Source organism: Chrysemys picta, chromosome 1 (assembly GCF_011386835.1).
Source record: "Chrysemys picta bellii isolate R12L10 chromosome 1, ASM1138683v2, whole genome shotgun sequence".
Lineage (NCBI taxonomy): Eukaryota > Metazoa > Chordata > Testudines > Emydidae > Chrysemys > Chrysemys picta.
The window spans coordinates 340,144,227-340,166,334 of record NC_088791.1 but is presented as its reverse complement, the minus strand read 5'-3'; the positions used below and the strand labels follow the sequence as shown (position 1 = coordinate 340,166,334).

At 53.7% G+C, this 22,108-nt stretch overlaps 1 long non-coding RNA gene across 1 annotated transcript; it reads right to left on the bottom strand.

Annotated features, from left to right (window-relative positions):
• Positions 1–608: 608 nt before the first annotated feature.
• Positions 609–9,140, bottom strand: LOC135983581 (uncharacterized). Its single transcript, XR_010601279.1, has 5 exons — positions 5,570–9,140; positions 5,346–5,437; positions 4,895–4,958; positions 1,218–1,269; positions 609–823 (listed from the first exon to the last, which is right to left on the bottom strand). It is a non-coding gene; the product is annotated as an uncharacterized LOC135983581 (long non-coding RNA).
• Between the last annotated feature and the right edge of the window lie 12,968 nt (positions 9,141–22,108).

Here is a 22,108-nt window from a genome sequence, read left to right as displayed (position 1 = left end):
AGGATCAGGGCTGGGGTAGGGTGTTGGGATGTTGTGGGGGGGTGCAGACTCGGAGGGAATCATAGAGTCATAGAATATCAGGGTTGGAAGAGACCTCAGGAGGTATCTAGTCCAACCCCCTGCTCAAAGCAGGACCAATCCCCAAGCTTGGGTGCAGGAGGGGGCTCAGAGCTGGGGCAGAGGGTTGGGGTGCAGGTGGGGTTTTGGAGTGCGGGCTCCGGGTGGTGTTTACCTCAGCCGGTTCCAGGGAAAGGGCGACATGTCCCTTGGCTCCTAGGCGGAGGCGCAGTCAGGCAGCTCTGCATGCTGTCTCCACCCTCAGGTGCCACCCCTGCAGCTCCCATTGGCCGCGGCTCCCAGGCAATGGGAGATGCGGAGCCAGCGCTCAGGGTGGGGGCTGTGCATGGGGCTGCGGCCGTCCCTCCATCTAGGAGCCGAGGGACATGTCGCTGCTTGCGGGGAGACGCGCGGAGCCAGGTAGGGAGCCTGCCAGCCTCACGCCAACCAGACTTTTGACAGCCCAGTCAGCAGTGCTGACCGGAGCCGCCAGGGTCCCTTTTCTAGCGGGTGTTCCGGTCGAAAACCAGACACCTGGCAACCCTAGACAGGATGCTGGCAGCCAGCAAGATTCCTCTACTATTAAAGGTGCAGTGCCCAGAAAAGAAAAGGCCGACATCTCAGTCACATGGCTACACGCGGCCTAGTGCACAGTGAGGAAAGTTGGCCACACACACTTGGAAATCAGCAGCAGCTTTATTATGCAACAAACAACTCTATGCCATCTTAACTCTGGCCCGTCCTTCTGTGACGCTTGGAAAGGCTCCTATGAGAGGGGGGAAAAAAACCACAGTAAAAACAATGATCTTCAGCTACATATTGATCTTCTAAACTCTCTGTTTCTATCCATCCAGCTTGCATCTAAACACTCTACACTCATATTAAAGCAACCATCGTTTCCACCGGAAAGGACCACGTTTCCTGCCCCTCTAGGGTTACAGGGGTGTACCCAGGGCCAGCACAACCCATTAGGCAACCTAGGCGGTTGCCTTGGGCGCTAACATTTGGGGGGCGGCGACCGCGGCGGCCGGATCTTCGGCTGCCCCGGTTGTCGTCGGAATTTTGGTGACGGGACCTTCCGCCACCTAGGGCCGCAAAAACACTGGCGGCGCTCCTGAGTGTACCTAGAGCTGTAGTGCACGGCCCGTGTCTGTGCTTACCTCGCTAGTCCTGGAACAGCTCCTCGGGAAACAGCACCTCAGCCCTTCTGGCCTGGAATAGGAAGAGGAAGGATTAATCATTCAAACACATAACAGCCCATGTCACCGTAGGGCTGAAGGGCTCCTGCTACTCAGACTGCATCAATGGGCACAGAGACCGGACATAATCTGATTCGCTGCAAAGGGACCTAAGAGGAGAAAAACGTAGGGGAGGCAGAGCATCAGCGCCACCCTGTGGTGAGTGGCTTACATGACTAGTTTCTGTCTTACTTTTTTGGAAGAACAATACAAAGTCCTAACTAAGGGGGAACTGTTTCCTTGCAGTGAGCCCAGGACGAATTCCCACCAGAGGGGCTGCTGCTGGGCTAGGGTGTTAACTTGGACCCTGCCTTCCTTTGCAATCCCCAAGCCTCTTCAAGCGCAGTCAATTAGGACTCCAGGAACAGAGGTGGTTGCTTTGGGTAGGTCTACACTTGGGGCTATTTCGACCCTGCTAGCACGGGTGTAACAGCAGTGTAGATGGTGAGGACTGGCTAAGGCAAGTAAAGGGACGCTTGAACCCTATGGCTATGCACCCTACATGCCCATTCAGGGCCTCCCCAGTCTACGCTGCTATATTTAGTAGGGTAGAGTCCTGCCCCTTCCCCGCTGCCAGAGCCTTTCCCCACGGCAGTGAAAGATTCCAGTGGGGAAAGGCTCTGGTGGGGGGAGGCAGTGCGGAATGGCACCGGCAGCTCCCCAAGCTGAGCCTGGCTGCCCTCCCTACCACAGCCTTTCACGTGTAGCTACACGCACCCTATGTGCTGACGTAAGTGTAGACAAGGCCTTTGTGTAATAAAGGACAGTGCAGGATGGAAGAGGGACAGGGTCAGGATTTAAGGATCATGGAAGCTTTTTTTTTGTTAGCTGCTGTATGGAGATGGCTGCTGTGTTCGTAAAGGGACCCCTGTAGCACAGAAATAGCTCAGGGTCTGGGACAGGGTGTCACATTTTTCCTTGTCCTTCTGCACCTCAAAACTTTTTTTTTTAAAAGGCTACTAGTCAAATCCTGCAGTTGGGAGCCCAGTGTGCAGTGCACACTGCCCAGATACACACCAGGGTTTATTGTAATCAGCGACTGCCCCAAGCCACATCATTCAGCTCTGGCTCCGGATCCAGATCTCAGCGTCCCCAAGTCCACCAGTGCTGGGTTTGGGGTTTCCAGTCTGAGCCCATCTCTCACTGCCATGATCATTTCAAAGCCTCGGCCAACACACTCCAGTGTCCTGAGTCACTGATGCTGCAGGGCTAGAGATCCTCAGCTGGTGGGAATTTGCAGAGCTCCATTGCCGTCCATAGCACTAAGCCAATTTGCACCATCCGAGCAGCTGGTTCTTGGAGTCTGGTACTGACTAGTGAAGGACTAGCTATAGGCATTAGCAGACTGAATCAAACTTGAGTTCCATCCAGTCCAGGACCCCATCTCTGACAGCAGCCAGCACCCGATGGTTCAGAGGATGCTGTCAGAATCTCACAGTAGCAGCTGTGGAAGAATCTGTCTCCCAGATCGGCTTTCTACAGATCTCTAATAGGCCTTTGTCCTTATTCTCCCCCAAAGCGGAGTGACGTTAGCGCAGGAAGGAACAAAGGTACCTGTTCTAAATAGAGTTCAGCCTGAGAATTAGTCTGAATCCAATATGCTGACAGGCTGAAAAACATGAAGGGCCCAGCCGGCTCTGTAGTGCTCTGCGCTTTCCCAGCCAGCCAGGTCCTTCCTGAAGCTGTTGTTCAGAAAATAGGGGTCTCCTCAGAATCGCCCTGGGCTCATGTGCGCATAGTGGCTGGGGTGGGAGACTCAGTGGGGACAAGAGCCAGAGTCAGTCCAGAGTGACTGTAGGAGAACTACGCTGCGAGCTGGACTGTCCCCGTCCCAGGCAAACCGACAGGCTGCTTTAATGGTTAACGTGGTCTTGCCTCCAGCTTTCCTGTCTTCGTTTTAAGCAATTGTCCCGGCCTCCGGAGAATGTGAATAACTCCCGTAGGCTCGCTGATCACCGGGACCACACTCGCCCGGAGCCTTCCCCTTGCCATCAGCTCCCTCACTCCGTGCCCATAACTCTCCTCCCACAGTCCAGGGACCAGTTATTTTGCCCTTTGCTGTATTTTGTCTAGAGTCTCCTCTGTAAATGTGTGTGTGTGTGTGTGTGTGTGTGTGTTTGTGTTTGTGAGGGTGGGGGTGGGGGAGGGGTGAGAATTGCCATATGAAAGGTGGTGAGGAGAGAGCTTGTCTCTAGCTCTACAGAGCTTTGATCTCCTTGCTGTGATTCATACCCCTACTGCTGCGGAATAGAGGTGAAGGAGGCATGACCTAGTCTAGTGGCACTAGCCCATTTCAGTCATGAGGACAGAGGTTGCAGTGCTCTGGGTTTATCCTGCCAGCCTGGGGCTGGCCAATCACTGTACTGTTATGTAATAAGGGTCCCCTGTGGAGCGCATAATGAGCTAGCCAGGGTCAAAGGTTACTTGGTCCGTCCTCAGCCATGAATTTTAGCAGGCGGATGCTGCTCCTCCTTGTTTTCTCCTCTTTGTGGACTTTGGCGGTGCCCAGCAGTTCGTGTGTTGGGGGATCAACAAGGAAAAAAGAAGTTTAGCGACAGCAGAGAAAGGGGAACCCTGGATTAGCTTTATTCCAGCTCAATCATCACACCATTAATGATGGAAATGGTCTCTGCTCTGTCCTTTGTAGGGCTCAAAGAACACATTCCCTTCTCCATGGGCCTGGGCCAAAGCCCATTAAAGACAACAGAGAGACTGACTTCCGTGAGCTTTGTTTGGATCAGGCCACCTTGAACAAAGAGGGGTTGGACTCATTCCTGCGTCACTAGGCTTAGCCTATAACCATCTCACTGTCCACTATTTCCTTTGACTGACGGGCTGGTCTCACCCTCACTCAGTTCCCGGACTAAGGAACTGGATCTGGGGAGTTTGTACCAAATATCCCCCACCTCCTCCCTCTTTACATCTGAGGGTCTCTCTGATGAGTCCTTGCTGAGGACTGTCAAGTCATATTGCCCAGGCCTGATCTTCTTTGACTAAACACCAGGAAATACGGGCTTCCAGGGCTCCATCTGTGTCTTTGCATTAACCAGGTGTATCTTCCTGCCTCATTTAACTACCAGGCTCCTCTGATCAGCGAAGCAGCAGAAAAGCTTCCTGACTCAGGATACAGAGTAACTCTGCTGCTCAGTGCAGCATCTGCCAACCTGCCAGCCTTCAGGCCCAGCCTGTGATATGGTTCTGCAGATCCTAGGCTCAGTGCAGATCCTGGCAGCTGCGTGGGAATGTGCCTGAAAGCCGCTTTTGTGAGCCACCCCCACTAACTTGGAGGCCATCTGGCCACTGGGCCAGCCCCCAGCATAAAGCAGAGAAGCCTCGGGGATGCCGCAGCCATGCCCCCTCTCCCTTGGGAACACCTCCCTCTCCTGAGGCTGGGAGGAGGGTGGTGTTGGAGCCATTACAACAGGCCGATGGCGCCCATTACAGAAGAGGATCATCACACAGTGGATGACCAAAGTACACAGTACAAATTAGATCCCATTGGTGCCATGACAGGGCCTCTGCGTCCCCATTGCCATCTCCTTGACCCACATCCTGGGACCTCTGCTTCCTCACTGCACTAACCTAAGGATATTACTTACGTTCACGTACCAAGTCCAGGTCTTCTGATCTGGGTCTGTCTGCCGGCGTGCTCGACAGTGCACCCTATGGAATCAACACAACGGCTCTCCTGTCAATGCTTACATTCTCCAGGGCGAACTTTCAGAGGTTCAGCCTCTCAACAAAGAGAGCAGTTTTCAAGACGTCTCACGGGAAATCAAACTCAGTCACAATCTGGGAAATTACCGAGGGACTGATGGCCGAATGCTACGCTATTTCCACTGTTCCAGAGGGATTTCCTCAGAAGTATCTGGATGATTATGGTTTCAACACAATCCCTGCCTTTTACATAAACCCCAGGCCACCCCACTTACAGGTCAAGAAATGAGGATGCAAGGTGCCCCAGACATATATATGGGGCGCTGCCAGTTGTGAGAATATGGGACTGAGCAACGCTCTGCAATCTCAGTTCAACAAGTCAACAAAACTTACCTCAGCAAAGAAGGCAACTGAGGTGAGCGTGTGCTTCTTCCTGCCCCACTTGGGCCTTGGGCCTGAAATCCTTCCCTCTCTCATGTGGGGCTCTGGAACATAAATACCCATGAGTAACAGGGACAGCAAGCTCTACAGAGCAAATCCATACGGCAGATGGTAGAAAGAATAGCTTATACTATCTATCTATCTGTCTATCTATCATTACATGTTAATTCACTTACAGCATCTAGGCCTCCCCATTGTAGCTGAATGGCTCACAGTCAGAAGCTGGGATGTATCTGTTGAGGGGCTGGATTGTAGGATGAGAGTCCATGCACAGGCTCAGGCCAATATCTTCTTATGTCACTGTCCAAAGTCTGGCACTAACATTCATATTCAGGCATCTAAACGAGTGGATTCATTTTCAGAGGAGCTGAACAGCCACGGCTTCGGCAGATTCGAGTGAGAAGTTCTTGGTATTCAGCATTTGAGAAAAGTCAGGCCATTTATTTAGGTGCCTGAGTGTGGCATTGCAGCCTCTGCCATGGGTCGTTTACAATGAATATGGAATCAACATCATCTTGGCACGATAACCAAGTTCAGGATCTAATCGAACTGTATCCTCTCTGTACTGCTGTACGGTTGTGAAACATTGGGACTGCGCCACTCAGAGTGGGCAAAGCTGGAGGCTTTCCACATAAAATGCCAACGTTGTATATTTGGCATAGAGTGGAACGACTTCATTTGTAAAGCAGATGTTTATGGTCGCTCCGGTCTACAGACTACTGGGGCCATTGTCCGCAGATGGCGTCTTATGCTTTTCAGAGGACATGTGGAGAGTATGCCACAAGACCAGGCCTGCACAACATACGGCCCGTGGGGGCCCACTGTGTGGCCCGCAGGGGGATATTAAACCCCACGCACACAAAGTCCCGAGGCTGGCGTGGCGGCGTGTAGTGAGTCGGTGTGGCTCCCCTCCTGCCCAGAAGAGGGAGCACCCTTGCAGGCAGAGGAGTGGGTGGAGCCACCGCCGCCTGTTCCCGTCCCCCGGAAGTCAAGGGGCGGGACAGGAAGTATAAAGGCCGGCCGCCAGAGCTCAGTCAGCCGCCAGCCACTGCAGGAAGCAGACGTGCTGCCGGGAGCTCCCAGCCGGGAGACCTCCGAGGCCCGAGGACAGTACCCTGACTGGCCGGAGCTGCCCCGGACCCGCTATGAGGAGGGCCTGAGCCTTAAATTAACTGTTGTCGGCTCAGCCCCTGCACCGGAGGGCCTGAGCCCCGAACTAACTGTTGTCGGCTCAGACCCTGCACCAGAGGGCCTGAGCCTTAAATTAACTGTTGTCGGCTCAGCCCCTGCACCAGAGGGCCTGAGCCCCGAACTAACTGTTGTCTGCTTAGCCCCTGCACCGGAGGGCCTGAGCCCCGAACTAACTGTTGTCGGCTCAGCCCCTGCACCGGAGGGCCTGAGCCGCGAACTAACTGTTGTCGGCTCAGCCCCTGCACTGGAGGGCCTGAGCCTTAAATTAACTGTTGTCGGCTCAGCCCCTGCACCAGAGGGCCTGAGCCTTAAATTAACTGTTGTCAGCTCAGCCCCTGCACCGGAGGGCCTGAGCCCCGAACTAACTGTTGTCGGCTCAGCCCCTGCACCGGAGGGCCTGAGCCTTAAATTAACTGTTGTCAGCTCAGCCCCTGCACCGGAGGGCCTGAGCCCCGAACTAACTGTTGTCGGCTCAGCCCCTGCACCGGAGGGCCTGAGCCCCGAACTAACTGTTGTCGGCTCAGCCCCTGCACCGGAGGGCCTGAGCCCCGAACTAACTGTTGTCGGCTCAGCCCCTGCACCGGAGGGCCTGAGCCCCGAACTAACTGTTGTCGGCTCAGCCCCTGCACCGGAGGGCCTGAGCCCCGAACTAACTGTTGTCGGCTCAGCCCCTGCACCAGAGGGCCTGAGTCAGAACTAACTGTTGTCGGCTCAGCCCCTGCACCAGAGGGCCTGAGCCTTAAATTAACTGTTGTCGGCTCAGCCCCTGCACCGGAGGGCCTGAGCCCCGAACTACCTGTTGTCGGCTCAGCCCCTGCACCAGAGGGCCTGAGCCTTAAATTAACTGTTGTCGGCTCAGCCCCTGCACCGGAGGGCCTGAGCCCCGAACTAACTGTTGTCGGCTCAGCCCCTGCACCAGAGGGCCTGAGCCCCGAACTAACTGTTGTCGGCTCAGCCCCTGCACCAGAGGGCCTGAGCCTTAAATTAACTGTTGTCGGCTCAGCCCCTGCACCGGAGGGCCTGAGCCCCGAACTAACTGTTGTCGGCTCAGCCCCTGCACCGGAGGGCCTGAGCCCCGAACTAACTGTTGTCAGCTCAGCCCCTGCACCGGAGGGCCTGAGCCCCGAACTAACTGTTGTCGGCTCAGCCCCTGCACCGGAGGGCCTGGGCCTTAAATTAACTGTTGTCGGCTCAGCCCCTGCACCAGAGGGCCTGAGCCTTAAAATAACTGTTGTCAGCTCAGCCCCTGCACCGGAGGGCCTGAGCCCCGAACTAACTGTTGTCGGCTCAGCCCCTGCACCGGAGGGCCTGAGCCCCGAACTAACTGTTGTCGGCTCAGACCCTGCACCAGAGGGCCTGAGCCCCGAACTAACTGTTGTCGGCTCAGCCCCTGCACTGGAAGGCCTGAGCCTTAAATTAACTGTTGTCGGCTCAGCCCCTGCACCGGAGGGCCTGAGCCTTAAATTAACTGTTGTCAGCTCAGCCCCTGCACCGGAGGGCCTGAGCCCCGAACTAACTGTTGTCGGCTCAGACCCTGCACCAGAGGGCCTGAGCCCCGAACTAACTGTTGTCGGCTCAGCCCCTGCACTGGAGGGCCTGAGCCTTAAATTAGCTGTTGTCGGCTCAGCCCCTGCACCGGAGGGCCTGAGCCTTAAATTAACTGTTGTCGGCTCAGCCCCTGCACCGGAGGGCCTGAGCCCCGAACTAACTGTTGTCGGCTCAGCCCCTGCACCAGAGGGCCTGAGCCCCGAACTAACTGTTGTCTGCTCAGCCCCTGCACCGGAGGGCCTGAGCCCCGAACTAACTGTTCTCGACTCAGCCCCTGCACCAGAGGGCCTGAGCCTTAAATTAACTGTTGTCGGCTCAGCCCCTGCACCGGAGGGCCTGAGCCCCGAACTAACTGTTGTCGGCTCAGCCCCTGCACCAGAGGGCCTGAGCCTTAAATTAACTGTTGTCGGCTCAGCCCCTGCACCGGAGGGCCTGAGCCCCGAACTAACTGTTGTCGGCTCAGCCCCTGCACCAGAGGGCCTGAGCCTTAAATTAACTGTTGTCGGCTCAGCCCCTGCACCGGAGGGCCTGAGCCCCGACCTAACTGTTGTCGGCTCAGCCCCTGCACCAGAGGGCCTGAGCCCTGAACTAACTGTTGTCTGCTCAGCCCCTGCACCGGAGGGCCTGAGCCCCGAACTAACTGTTGTCGGCTCAGCCCCTGCACCAGAGGGCCTGAGCCCCGAACTACCTGTTGTCGGCTCAGCCCCTGCACCGGAGGGCCTGAGCCTTAAATTAACTGTTGTCAGCTCAGTCCCTGCACCAGAGGGCCTGAGCCTTGAACTCACGGTCGCCTGCTCAGCCCCTGTCTGAGGGCCTGAGCCCTGAGCTAGCTGTCGGTTTTGCTCCTCCCCTGCACCGGAGGACCAGAGCTTCTAAACTAACTGGCTGTTTACTTCCAGCAGTAGTGAGTCGGTGTGGCTCCCCTCCCGCCCAGGAGGGTTGAGACCCGGCACGGACCTATTACACGGCGCTTCCTGGGGCAGCTCCTGGTGGCGTGCCTGCCCGCCGACAGGAGCCAGCAATGCGGGACAAGGGGATGGAGCCCTCGCGTGCCGCCGCCGCGCCTCAACCCCCCCCCCCGCCCCAAGTAGGACACGGAGCCCGCGCGCGCCGCTGCCCCTCCCCACTGCCCCAAGCGGGACACGGGCACGGAGCCCTCACTCCGTCCACCCCAGCGGGACACAGGGCTCTGCCACCGCCCCCGTCCTGAGCGCTTTTTGGCCTACTCCCCGCCCCTGGGACTCCTTCCCCATCCAACCCCCCGCGTTCCTTGATGCCCCCCCCGGGATCCCTGCCCCATCCACCCCCTTCCCTGTCCCCTGACTGCCCTCCGCCGCCCCATCCAACTCCTCTCCTGATTCCCCATCCAACCACCCCTTCTCCCTGTCCCCTGACCACCCTTGGAACCCCTGCCCCTGACTGCCTCCCACCGCCCCATCCAACCCCTGCTCCTTCCTGACTGCCCCCCGGTACCCTTGCCCCCATTCAATCCCCCTGTTCCCTGCCATCTGACTGCCCCGACCCCTATCCAGCCCCCCACCACCCCCCTGAACTCCCCTGCCCTCTATCCAGCACCCCTCCCTGCTCCCTTACCGCGCTGCCTGGAGGTGGGTGGCAGCGCTACAGCCGCGCCGCTCGGCTGGAGCTGGGCCACGCTGCCACCGTGCAGTGCCTGGAACACCGGGTCAGTCTGAGCTTGCAGCCCCCCCGCTTCCCGCCAATCAGCTGTTCGCGCAGGAAGCCTGGGAGGGCTGAGAAACAAGCGGCGGCTTCGTGCTCAGGCCCAGGGAGGCAGAGCGGAGGTGAGCTGGGGCGGGGAGCGGTTCCCCTGCGCGCCCCTCCCCCAGGGGTACCTGCTGTGGCGCGGACGGCTCCCCCCACCCCAGCTCACCTCCGCTCCGTCTCCGCCTCCCTGGGCTTGAGCACGAAGCCGCCGCTTGCTTCTCTGCCCTCCCAGGCTTCCCGCGCGAACAGCTGATTCGCGGGAAGCGGGGTGGAAGGGGGAGAAGCGGGGCGGAGTGTTCAGAGGCGGAGTGGAGGTGAGCTGGGGCCGGGGAGCGGGGCAGAGAGCTGGAGCACCCATGGGGTCGGCTCTTAAGGCACCACTTTTGCATAATGTGCTCAGGGGGATCAGCTGCTCCCTCTGCTCCCCCCCAGCTATCGTCCTGGTCACTTCAACTTATCAGTTGTTAAATTTAGAAGACCTTTTAGAACCGGTCCCGCGCAGGACAACTGGTTCTAAAAGGGCTTCTAAATTTAACAACCGGTTCCCACGAACCGGCTCCCGCTCACCACTGGAGACTCCCCTTGCCGCTCTCACCCTAGGAGCCAGAGACCTCCCAGCAGGGCTGGTGAGTGCGGCCAGGGAAGGGGGAAGGGTGTGGTGGAGTGAGTGTCTGGGAGGTTTGCGGGGGGTGCTGGGCTGTGAGGGTGTGGAGGCGCTGGGCAGTGGGGGAGGTTTGTGTGTTTTGCGGTTCTAGGCAGTGGGGGCCTGTTGGGGGGTGCTGGGCAGTGAGGGAGATCTCATAGACTCATAGACTCTAAGGTCAGAAGGGACCATTATGATCATCTAGTCTGACCTCCCACATGATGCGGGCCACAAAACCTGACCCACCCACTCCTGGAAGAATTCTCTCCCTTGACTTAGCTGTTGAACTCCCCAAATCATTATTTAAAGACTTCAAGTCGCTGAGAATCCTCAAGCAAGCGACCCCTGCCCCATGCTGCGGAGGAAGGCGAAAAACCTTCAGGGCCTCTGCCAGTCTACCCTGGAGGAAAATTCCTTCCCGACCCCAAATATGGCCATCAGCTGAACCCCGAGCATGCGGGCAAGATTCTCTAGCCAGACCGCCTGGAAAAGTTCTCTGTAGTAACTTTTAATATCCCATCATTGACCATTGTTATTGACCTATTGACTAAAATCACTGTATCCCATCAAACCATCCCTTTCATAAACTTATCAAGCTTAATCTTAAAGCCAGAGAGGTCTTTCGCCCCCACTATTTCCCTTGAAAGGCTGTTCCAAAACTTCACCCCTCTGATGGTTAGAAACTGTCGTCTAATTTCGACCCTAAACTTCCCGACGGCCAGTTTATATCCATTCGTTCTAGTGTCCACATTAGTACTGAGCTGAAATAATTCCTCTCCCTCCCTGGTATTTAAAGAGAGCAATCATATCCCCCCTCAGCCTTCTTTTGGTTAAGGTAAACAGACCTAGCTCCTCGAGTCTCCTTTCATACGGCAGATTTTCCATTCCTCGGATCATCCTAGTGGCCCTTCTCTGTACCCGTTCCAGTTTGATTTCATCCTTTTTAAACATGGGAGACCAGAACTGCACACAATACTCCAAATGAGGTCTCACCAGTGCCTTGTATAACGGAACCAGCACCTCTTTATCCCTACTAGAAATACCTCGCCTAATGCATCCCAAGACCGCATTAGCTTTTTTCACGGCCACGTCACATTGCCGACTCATAGTCATCCTGCGATCAACCAGGACTCCGAGGTCCTTCTCCTCTAATGCGTTACATCCAACTGATGCGTCCCCAGATTATAACTAAAATTCTTGTTAGTTATCCCTAAATGCATAACCTTACACTTCTCACTATTAAATTTCATCTTATTACTATTACTCCAGTTTACAAGGTCATCCAAATCTCCCTGGGGGATATCCCGATCCTTCTCCGAATTGGCAATACCTCCCAACTTTGTGTAATCCGCAAACTTTATCAGCCCACTCCTACATTTGGTTCCGAGGTCAGTAATGAATAGATTAAATAAAATCGGACCCAAAACCGAACCTTGAGGAACTCCACTGGTAACCTCCCTCCAACCTGACAGTTCATCTTTTAGTACGACCCGCTGCAGTCTCCCCTTTAACCAGTTCCTTATCCACCTATGGATTTTCATATCGATCCCCATCTTTTCCAATTTAACCAATAATTCCTCATGCGGTACCGTATCAAACGCTTTACTGAAATCGAGGTATATTAGATCCACCACATTTCCTTTATCTAAAAAATCTGTTACTTTCTCAAAGAAGGAGATCAGGTTGGTTTGGCACGATCTACCTTTCGTAAAACCGTGTTGTAATTTGTCCCAATTGGCATTGACCTCAAGGTCCTTAACTATTTTCTCCTTCAAAATGTTTTCCAAGACCTTGCATATTACAGATGTTAGACTAACCGGCCTGTAGTTACCCGGGTCACTTTTTTTCCCCTTCTTGAAAATAGGAACCACATTAGCTATTCTCCAGTCAAACGGTACCACCCCCGAGTTTATGGATTCATTAAAAATTATCGCTAACGGGCTTACAATTTCCCGTGCCAGTTCTTTTAATATTCTCGGATGAAGATCATCCGGTCTGCCCGATTTAGTCCCGTTAAGCTGTTCGAATTTGGCTTCTACCTCGGATACGGTAATGTCAATCCCCACTCCTTTATTCCCATCTGTCTCGCTTCTACTATTCCTCAGCCTTTCATTAGCCTCATTAATACCGATGCAAAATATTCATTTAGATATTGTGCCATGCCTAGATTATCCTTAATCTCCACTCCATCTACATTCTTAAGCGGTCCCACTTCTTCTTTCTTTGTTTTCTTCCTATTTATATGGCTATAAAAGCTCTTACTATTGGTTTTAATTCCCCTTACAAGGTCCAACTCTACTCAGCTTTTGGCTTTTCTCACTCCATCTCTACATGCTCTGACCTCAATAAGGTAGGTTTCTTTGCTGATCCCCCCCTCTTCCACGCCCTGTACGCTTCCTGTTTTTTCTTAATGACCCCTCTGAGATGCTTGCTCATCCAGCTCAGTCTAAATCTCCTGCCTACGAACCGTTTTCCCTTTCTTGGGATACACGCCTCTGACAGCTCCTGCAACTTCAACTTGAAATAATCCCAGGCACCTTCCGCCTTTAGATCCCTAAATATGTTAGTCCAATCCACTTCCCTAACCAGTCTCCTTAATGTATTAAAGTTAGCCCTTTTGAAATCGTAAACCTTAGTCTCCGATTTAATTCTGTTAATCTTTCCATTTAGTTTAAATGGAATTAGCTCATGATCACTTGAGCCAATGTTGTCCCCTACAACCATTTCCTCAACGAGGTCCTCACTAATCACCAGCACCAAATCTAAAATGGCATCCCCCCTCGTCGGTTCAGCAACTACTTGATGAAGGAATTCATCAGCTATTACGTCTAGGAAAATCTGAGTCCTATTATTGTTATTAGCATTTGTTCCCTAATCTATATCTGGGAAGTTAAAGTCTCCCATGATTACACAGTTCCTATTAGTATTTACTTCCCTAAAAACATTAATGAGTTCTCTGTCCCTATCCAGGCTAGATCCCGGCGGTCTATAGCACACCCCAAGCACTATCCAGGGGAGGCTCTAGTAGTTGTTTTACCCAATGTGAGTAATGCCCAGACAGATTCTGTCTTATCCATTCCATCGCTTATTATTTATTTACAGTTTACCTCATTATTGACATACAATGCTACTCCCCCACCTTTACCTTTGATCCGGTCTTTCCTAAACAGCACATACCCTTCCATACCTGTACTCCAGTCATGACTACTGTTCCACCACGTTTCAGTTATTCCTACGATATCCGGTTTCATTTCTCGGACCAGGAGCTCCAATTCCTCCATTTTGTTACCTAGGCTTCTCGCATTGGTGTATAAACATCTTAATTTATGCCTTTTGGCCTCTCTCACATTCTCCCATTTGATATGGACACCGTACTGCTAGTATGACCCATTAGTCTGGTATCCACGCCCCTCCTCCTTATGTCCAATCTCTTCCCCCTGGCTGTATCTGTTCTTATCTCATTGTCCTCCCTCTCAATGTTATAATCTGGTGTGGAGATTAACTGGACATCTCCCAACCGTCTCCCCCAAATTCCTAGTTTAAAGCTCTTTTGATGAGATGAGCCAGCCTCCCTCCCAGAAGTCTATTTCCTTCCCTACTCAGGTGAAGTCCATCCCGTGAGAACAGTTTTCTGTCCCCGAAAGCCTCCCAGTGGCCATACATCCCAAAGCCCTCTTTATAGCACCACTCCCTTAGCCAACTATTTATCATCACAATCCTTTCACCCCTTTACTGCCCTTCTCTAGGAACAGGCAGAATCCCACTGAAGATGATCTGAGCCTCGAATTCCTTAAGCGTCTTCCCCAGCCTGGCATAATCTCCCTTGATTCTCTCTAGCGAGAACCTAGCCGTGTCATTTCTTCCTACGTGAAGGATGATCAAGGGGTTCTTACCTGCTCCTTTTAGGATCCTTTTCAGCTGCAAGTCCACATCCCGTATCTTAGCGCCCGGGAGACAGCACACCCTTCTGTTCTCTGGGTCCGCCCTGGTTACAGGCCTGTCCAACCTCCTCAGTAAGGAGTCCCCAATCACGTACACCTGCCTTTGCCTGGTGGCAGTGCGATCTACTAATCTATCCCCTGTTCACCTCTAGTTGCAACCCCTGTCCATTCCTATTTTCCCTTATAGTCCCCCTTACGTCATCCTGTATCCTCCCGGGGCCCAGAATTGGTGCTGTCTCCATCAACTCCTCCCCTCTTTCTATGGGACTAGCTGCTCGTCTCTTTTTCCTCACCCTGCCCCCTTCAGTTACCACCTGCTGCACCCCTTGCTCGTTCTCCAAACACCCAAACCTGTTCCTGAGCTCTATTTCTCCTTCACTGGCCCTCCTTTTCCTTTGCCTGCTTCTCACAGTCACATGCTTCCACTGCCCTTGTTCTCCCCCCGGCATTCCCCCCTCACAGGTCTTAGCCCCTGCTACCACCGTACCCCTGAGCATTCCCCTTCAGCCCCCACTTGCCTTTGCTCCATCAGATGCTCGAACCTCCTTCTAAACTCTATCAGGGTATCTACCTGCATCTCCAAGCCTCGGATCTTTTCTTCCAGCAGTTCCATTAGGCGGCAGTTCATGCACACATACCTCTGTTCAGGTACCGCTGCTAGGACCATGTACATACCGCAGCTGCCGCATGCAATCATCTGCATTGTGTCACCTGCGGCTTGGCTCATGGCTGCTGTTGCCTGGGCCCGCCTGCTCAGCTGTGCCCTCTGCACCAGGGGAAATACAGCACAAAGGGCACCACGCCCTCCTGCTCCCCTTCCACCTCCTCCAATGGAACTCCCACTCAAACTCCCCTGTTAGCAGCCCTGTTCGCTGCCTCCTGTGCCGCTGCTCGCAGCTGTTGCCGCTGCCTGGCTGGGTGGCCGCTTTTATAGGCCCTCTCCTCAGCCAAGCTCCGCCCCCAATCAGGGCTCAGCTGCCCGCCCAGCACGCTCCCCCTACAGGCCTCTACACATACAAGCAATACAAAGACAGATGCAAATACAGGTACTTTCTCCTCCAATGGAACTCCCACTCAAGGATCTGTGTGTGTCAGGGCACTGGGGGTCTGTGTGGGGCATTGTTTAGTTGTGGTGGTGGGGCTGTGGGGAAGAGCACTGGGAGGGAGGGAGGAGAAATCTGTGTGTATTGGGAAACTAGCGAGTGGGGGTTTCTATGTGGGGTGCTGATGTGTATTAAGAGTTACTAGCTGGATTGAGAACTGATAGATTTGGACAGAGTTTATATTGAATGGGCAAATGAAAAAGATTGCAGGGAAAAACAGTAAGGTTAGTTTAGCAGTCTTTGACATTTCGACCAATAAAGAAATTAAAATGCATTTGTAATTACATATCTTATTCTTGGCTGATAATCATTTATTCATATTTTTTAGGAAAATTTTCCATTTAAAACACAAACTTTTGTTTTTCTTTTTTTACTTATGATGTCTCTATCGGAAAACCCATATAAATTGACACAAATTGCAAATTAAAACTTTTTAAATGTATAAGCATTTTACTCACTTGGGCGCATTTGCCTCATGGCACACAAATTTGAACTCTGCTTCAAAAATTTGCACAGAAGAAATTTTTCTTTTACCTTAATTATACTATCTTAGGAGCCCGCTATAACATAGTACCAAGGTTCAATACAAAGTCATATAAAAGTTATACAAAAATCTCTGCATTATGCATTTATCTACAACTGCATTGACTGACTGCTGTGTGCAGTAATATAGTGACCCCTGGACCTACAGGCTTCCACACACCGTCAGTGCCTTGAAAATTTGCTGTTCTCTACTAAGGTTTTTCACTAAACTGGCTGCTTTAATTATTTTTTCATTTGGCCTCAATTTGGCGGGACTGGGATGCTTAGTTTCAAAGTGCCACCGAAGGTCGTATTCTTTCGGAACGGCTAACGTTTCGCGACACACGAGGCACAGTATTTTGTCTTTGGAAATAGTACATAAGTATTTATTCGTCCATTCAGTGTTGAAAACTCTGTGCTCTGATTCTATTTTTCTCTTTTTGTTTTCACTCATGGTATCCATTATGAAGCTCAAGATTTTGTTGAATAAATTCACACACAAGGGAAACAGTCACAGTCACACAGAAAGAGAAGAGATATCTCACGGTGCATGGCACACTAGCAAGGCACTGACAGTGTGTGGATGCCTGTAGGTCCAGGGGACACTATATTACTGCACACAGCAGTCAATCAATGCAGTTGTAGATAAATCTCTGCATTATGCATTTTTGTATAACTTTTATATGACTTTGTATTGAACTTTGGTACTATGTTCACATCAGCACATCTTAATACACATCAGCACCCCACTCGCTAGTTTCCCAATACACACAGATTTCTCCTCCCTCCCTCCCTCCCTCCCTCCCTCCCAGTGCCCTCCCCCACAGCCCCACCACCACAACTAAACAATGCCCCACACAGACCCCCAGTGCCCTGACACACACAGATCTCCCTCACTGCCCAGCACCCCCCAACAGGCCCCCACTGCCTAGCACCGCAAAACACACAAACCTCCCCCACTGCCCAGCGTCCTCCACACCCTCACAGCCCAGCACCCCCCGCACACCTCCCAGACACTCACTCCACCACACCCTTCCCCCTTCCCTGGCCACACTCACCAACCCTGCTGGGAGGTCTCTGGCTCCTAGGGTGAGAGCGGCAAGGGAAGTCTCCAGTAGTGAGCGGGAGCCGGTTCGCGGGAACCGTTTGTTAAATTTAGAAGCCCTTTTAGAACCAGTTTTCCTGCGCGGGACCGGTTCTAAAAGGGCTTCTAAATTTAACAACCGGTAAGTTGAAGTGACCAGGACCGTAGCTGGGGGGGAGCAGAGGGAGCGGCTGCTCCCCCTGAGCACATTATCCAAAAGTGACGCCTTAGGAGCCGACCCCATGGGTGCTCCAGCTCTCCGCCCCGCTCCCCGGCCCCAGATTACCTCCGCTCCGCCTCCGCCTCTGAACACTCTGCCCCGCTTCTCCCCCTCTTCCCCCCGGCTTCCCGCAAATCAGCTGTTCGCGCGGGAAGCCTGGGAGGGCAGAGAAGCAAGCGGCAGCTTCGTGCTCAAGCCCAGGGAGGCGGAGACAGAGCGGAGGTGAGCTGGGGTGGGGGGAGCCGCCCGAGCCACAGCAGGTAACCCAGGGGGAGGGGCGCGCAGGGAAACTGCTCCCCGCCCCAGCTCACCTCCGCTCTGCCTCCCTGGGCCTGAGCATGAAGCCGCTGCTTGCTTCTCAGTCCTCCCAGGCTTCCTGCGCAAACAGCTGATTGGCGGGAAGCGGGGGGGTGCAAGCTCAGACTGACCCGGTGCTCCAGGCACTGCGCGGTGGCAGTATGGCCCGGCTCCAGCCGAGCGGCGCGGCTGTAGCGCCGCCAGCCACTTCCAGGCAGCGCAGTAAGGGAGCAGGGACGGGATGTTGGATAGAGGGCAGGGGAGTTCAGGAGGGTGGTGGGGGGCTGGATAGAGGTCGGGGCGGTCAGATGGCAGGGAACAGGGGGATTGAATGGGGGCAAGGGTACCGGGGGGCAGTCAGGAAGGAGCAGGGGTTGGATGGGGCGGTGGGAGGCAGTCAGGGGCAGGGGTTCCAAGCGTGGTCAGGGGACAGGGAGAAGGGGTGGTTGGATGGGGAATCAGGAGAGGAGTTGGATGGGGCAGCGGAGGGCAGTCAGGGGACAGGGAAGGAGGTGGATGGGGCAGGGGTCCCGGGGGGGGCATCAAGGAACGCGGGGGGTTGAATGGGGCAGGAGTCCCGGGGGGGGGTGGGCCAAAAAGTGCTCAGGACGGGGGCGGTGTCCTGCTGGGGAGGGGGGGCGAGGGCTCCGTGCCCGTGTCCCGCTTGGGGCAGTGGGGAGGGAAGGTGGCGCGCGCGGGCGCCGGTATTGGGTCGGGGGGGGCGCCTGAAAGCCCCGCCACCGCAGCTCTGATTGGGCTGGACTCAGCCGTCCGCATTGCTGGCTCCTGTCGGCGGGCAGGCACGCCACCGCGGACCGTATGTTGTGCAGGCCAGCTATATGGCATGAACCTGTTAGTCCCTCGTAGATTAGTCCACACTGCATCTACTTCTGCTGTCAAATCTTCTCGTGGCTCCATAGCATGAGCGGGCTAATGCACAGATTCCATCTCTTCCTACAAGGTCACAAAGAATGTATCAGAGATCGGAGGCTAATCAGAAGAAAGGGAAACGGTCAATAATGCCGTGGCTGATGTAATGAACCAGCTGTCTTGCAACTCATCCTGTTATGGAAGGAAAACAGAGATGTGAGAGAAATGAGGTTGCACGGTGCCCCAGACATATATATGGGGCACTGCCAGTTGTGAGAATATGGGACTGAGCAACACTTTGCAATCTCAGTTCAACAAGTCAACAAAACTTACCTCAGCAAAGAAGGCAACTGAGGTGAGCGTGACTACTGGGGCCATTGTCCGCAGATGGCGTCTTATGCTTTTCAGACATGTCGCGAGTATGCCACAAGAGGTTCCGGCGAACGCCGTTCTTTGAGTGGCTCGTAACATCCGAGAGACAATTTCACCAATCAAGGGGTGCAGGCAGCCCAAAGGGAGGCCCCCTATTACATGGGTGCCTCCAGTCTATTCTGACGTTGGGCTCTCGGCCCGTCAAGCACAGGAACGGATCAATGGTGAACAATTGCTATGGCCGACCGTTCGGCTAAGCGTTGAAGAAGAAGTATGGATTTAGGTACCTAACTTTTGACATCCATGTTTGAAAGTGCTGGCCCAAGTGTCTAAAGAAGAGTGAGGTTATATAATGTCAATGGATGGAGAGATAAAGGGTTTTCTTTAACTGTCCAAGGGGAACTAGAGGCCTGGATCATACGAACAGCCATATTGGATCAGACCAGTGGTCCATCTAGCCCAGCATTCCATCTTCTGACAGTGGCCAGTGCCAGATGCTTCAGCAGGAATGAACAGAACAGGGCAATTTATCAAGTGATCCATCCCCATCATCCAGATTCCATCTCTTCCTACAAGGTCACAAAGACTGTATCAGAGATCGGAGGCTAATCAGAAGAAAGGGAAAAGGTGGCTGATGTAATGAACCAGCTATCTTGCAACTCGTCCCATTATGGAAGGAAGACAGAGACGTGAGAGCAAATGCCCTTGGTTTTACACTAACAGTCTTGTCACCTTTTTGTTTCACTGGAGCCAGTAGCCGTCATTCTGCTGAGTACTGGGGTCACTTAAACTCATCCCCAGCTGCCCACATCTCATGGGGCACAATGCAGGTAATTACCACAGGATCATGCAGGCACTGGCTTTGGGGCTGGAGTGGTGGCTCAGCTGACCTCCTCCAGTCACCAACTTCTCTGTGGGAACTCAGGGCCCTCCTGAGTCCCATCGGTGGCTTTGGGAAGGGTCCGGGCCACTCAAGAGATCTCTGTCAGGAGCATTTTCCCTCTCCTCCTGGCCAGTCAAGCAGCAGAGCAGGTTCCTGAATCTAGCTCCTAGGGTCTGACGTGACTGGTTTCTGCCACCATCCCGAACTTGCTGAATGGCCCGTGAGACACTGACACGGACAGAAGAATCCGGATCTTGTTGCAGGCCACTGAGAGCTGAGACAGAGAGAGGAAGCTCAGGTCAAAACACATATCATATTAGCATGCCCTAGCCCCTGCATCATGGGCCTCTGTATCTTCCACAGGGACGGCTCTATGTTTTTTGCCACTCCAAGCACGGCAGTCAGGCGGCCTTTGTTGGCATGCCTGCGGGCGGTCCGCTGGTCACGCGGATTCAGCGGCGTTTCTGTCGGTGATCTGCCGGTCCCGCGCCTTCAGCGTACCTGCCGCCGAATTGCCACCGAAGCTGCGGGACCGGCGGTCCTCCGGCAGGCATGCAGCTGAAGGCTGCCTGACTGCCACCCTCACGACGACCGGCACGCTGCCCCCCGTGGCCTGTCGTCCCAGGTACGCACTGGCTGCGCTGGTGCCTGGAGCTGCCCCTGATCTTCCACAGCAACTAACTCCTCCCAGATGCTCTGGACCCACCAGGGCTATCAGTGTCATCGCCATCTGATAACCCCTTAAATCCTCAGTGACATCTGCCCTTGGCAGCACCATCTTCCACTGCATTCTGGGGCATCCACCTCCTTAGCACCATCTCCCTGACACATGCCAGGGCCTCTCACCCTGCCTGGCATTTACTTTCTCCTTCTAAAACCTTCTGGCACCTGGAGATGGAAGTGACGCCTGACATCAGAGAAAACAAAGCTGGGACTGATGTCCAGGCTCTCTCAACAGCTACCTCTGGCCATGTCTAAATTGAACTCAATGCAGCAGCATGGCAGGGGAGTTGCACTTTTTCCTAGACTGGTTCACAAGTGGGAGGGATAGCTCAGTGGTTCGAGCATTGGCCTGATAAACCCAAGGTTGTGAGTTCAATCCTTACGGAGGCCATTTAGGGAACTGGGGTTTAAAAACAAACAAACACTATTTGGGGATTGGTCCTGCTTTGAGCAGGGGGTTGGATTAGATGATCTCCTGAGGTCCCTTCCAACCCTGATATTCCACAAGGAGCATGAGCTCTCCTTCCACATGCAAACACAGCCATGTGGCAACTACTTACACTGAAGTATCAGCTCCTTCTCTTGCCTGACCATGGCGGGCTCTGACCTTTGAACAGTGCAACCTGGAACGTACAATGGAAATGAATCTTGCAGGAGTTTTCACCTCCCCTGGGGCTACCTTTTAAAAAATGGCAGTCTTTCCAACAAGCAAAACAGCTTTCAAGTGGTCCCTGGGATAATCAGACAAGTCCACAAGCTCCAAGACAAAGAGGCTCATGTCTTGGAAGACACAGAGAGCCTGATTGCCAATGACTGCAGTCCCACAGGGATTCCAGTGGGTGGAGCAGGAGGGTAGGGTTGTAATTTGCTCCAGGCCTTTTGATATAATCCCCAGCCCAACTGCCTCAAGGGCAGGAAATCTAGACACTAGGATCCCAGGGGGTTAATTCTTGCTGCTAGTGCCCTCCAAGCAGAACACGGGATAACCTCTCAGATAGAAGTTGCTTAAGAAAAGTAGTGGTTACCGATAAAGATGGCTGCTGCCCGTCGTATTGGAGCCTGGGGGCTTTGGAGGTGATCCAGACATTGGAGCAAGATGTCAGATACGTTCTTGAGCTTCAGCACCTAGGAATAGAAACCAAAGAAGCTTCTTGTTGCTGGGGCCGCAGGGTGAGAAGAAGAGAGATTTCATCTGCTTGGCTTGGAGGGGTGGGAAGAATGCAGCTCCCATCTCCATGTATCCTGGGGGCGACCATCTACATGCCAGGCAGTCATTAAATGACCATTTCAAAGTGTCACCAGACACATTGCTGGTGTCTGAGCTGCTGGCAATGCAGGGCTGGAGCCTGGCACTAGAGAACACTGAAGCCCGGTTGTATGGGCTTCATCGGGGGAGGACATTAGAGAGGGTGCAGAGCATAGGAAATACAGTGCAGAAGTGGCCAGTGGGCTGGGGTAAGGTGAAAAATGGGGACATCCAGTTTCCTGCAGGATTCAGAAAGCATTTTTGCCATCAACTGATTCTTTATGTTCTGAGCTTTCACCTCCGTACTGAACTCCTGGCCAGGTCTGCCTGTTCAGATCTGACAGGCA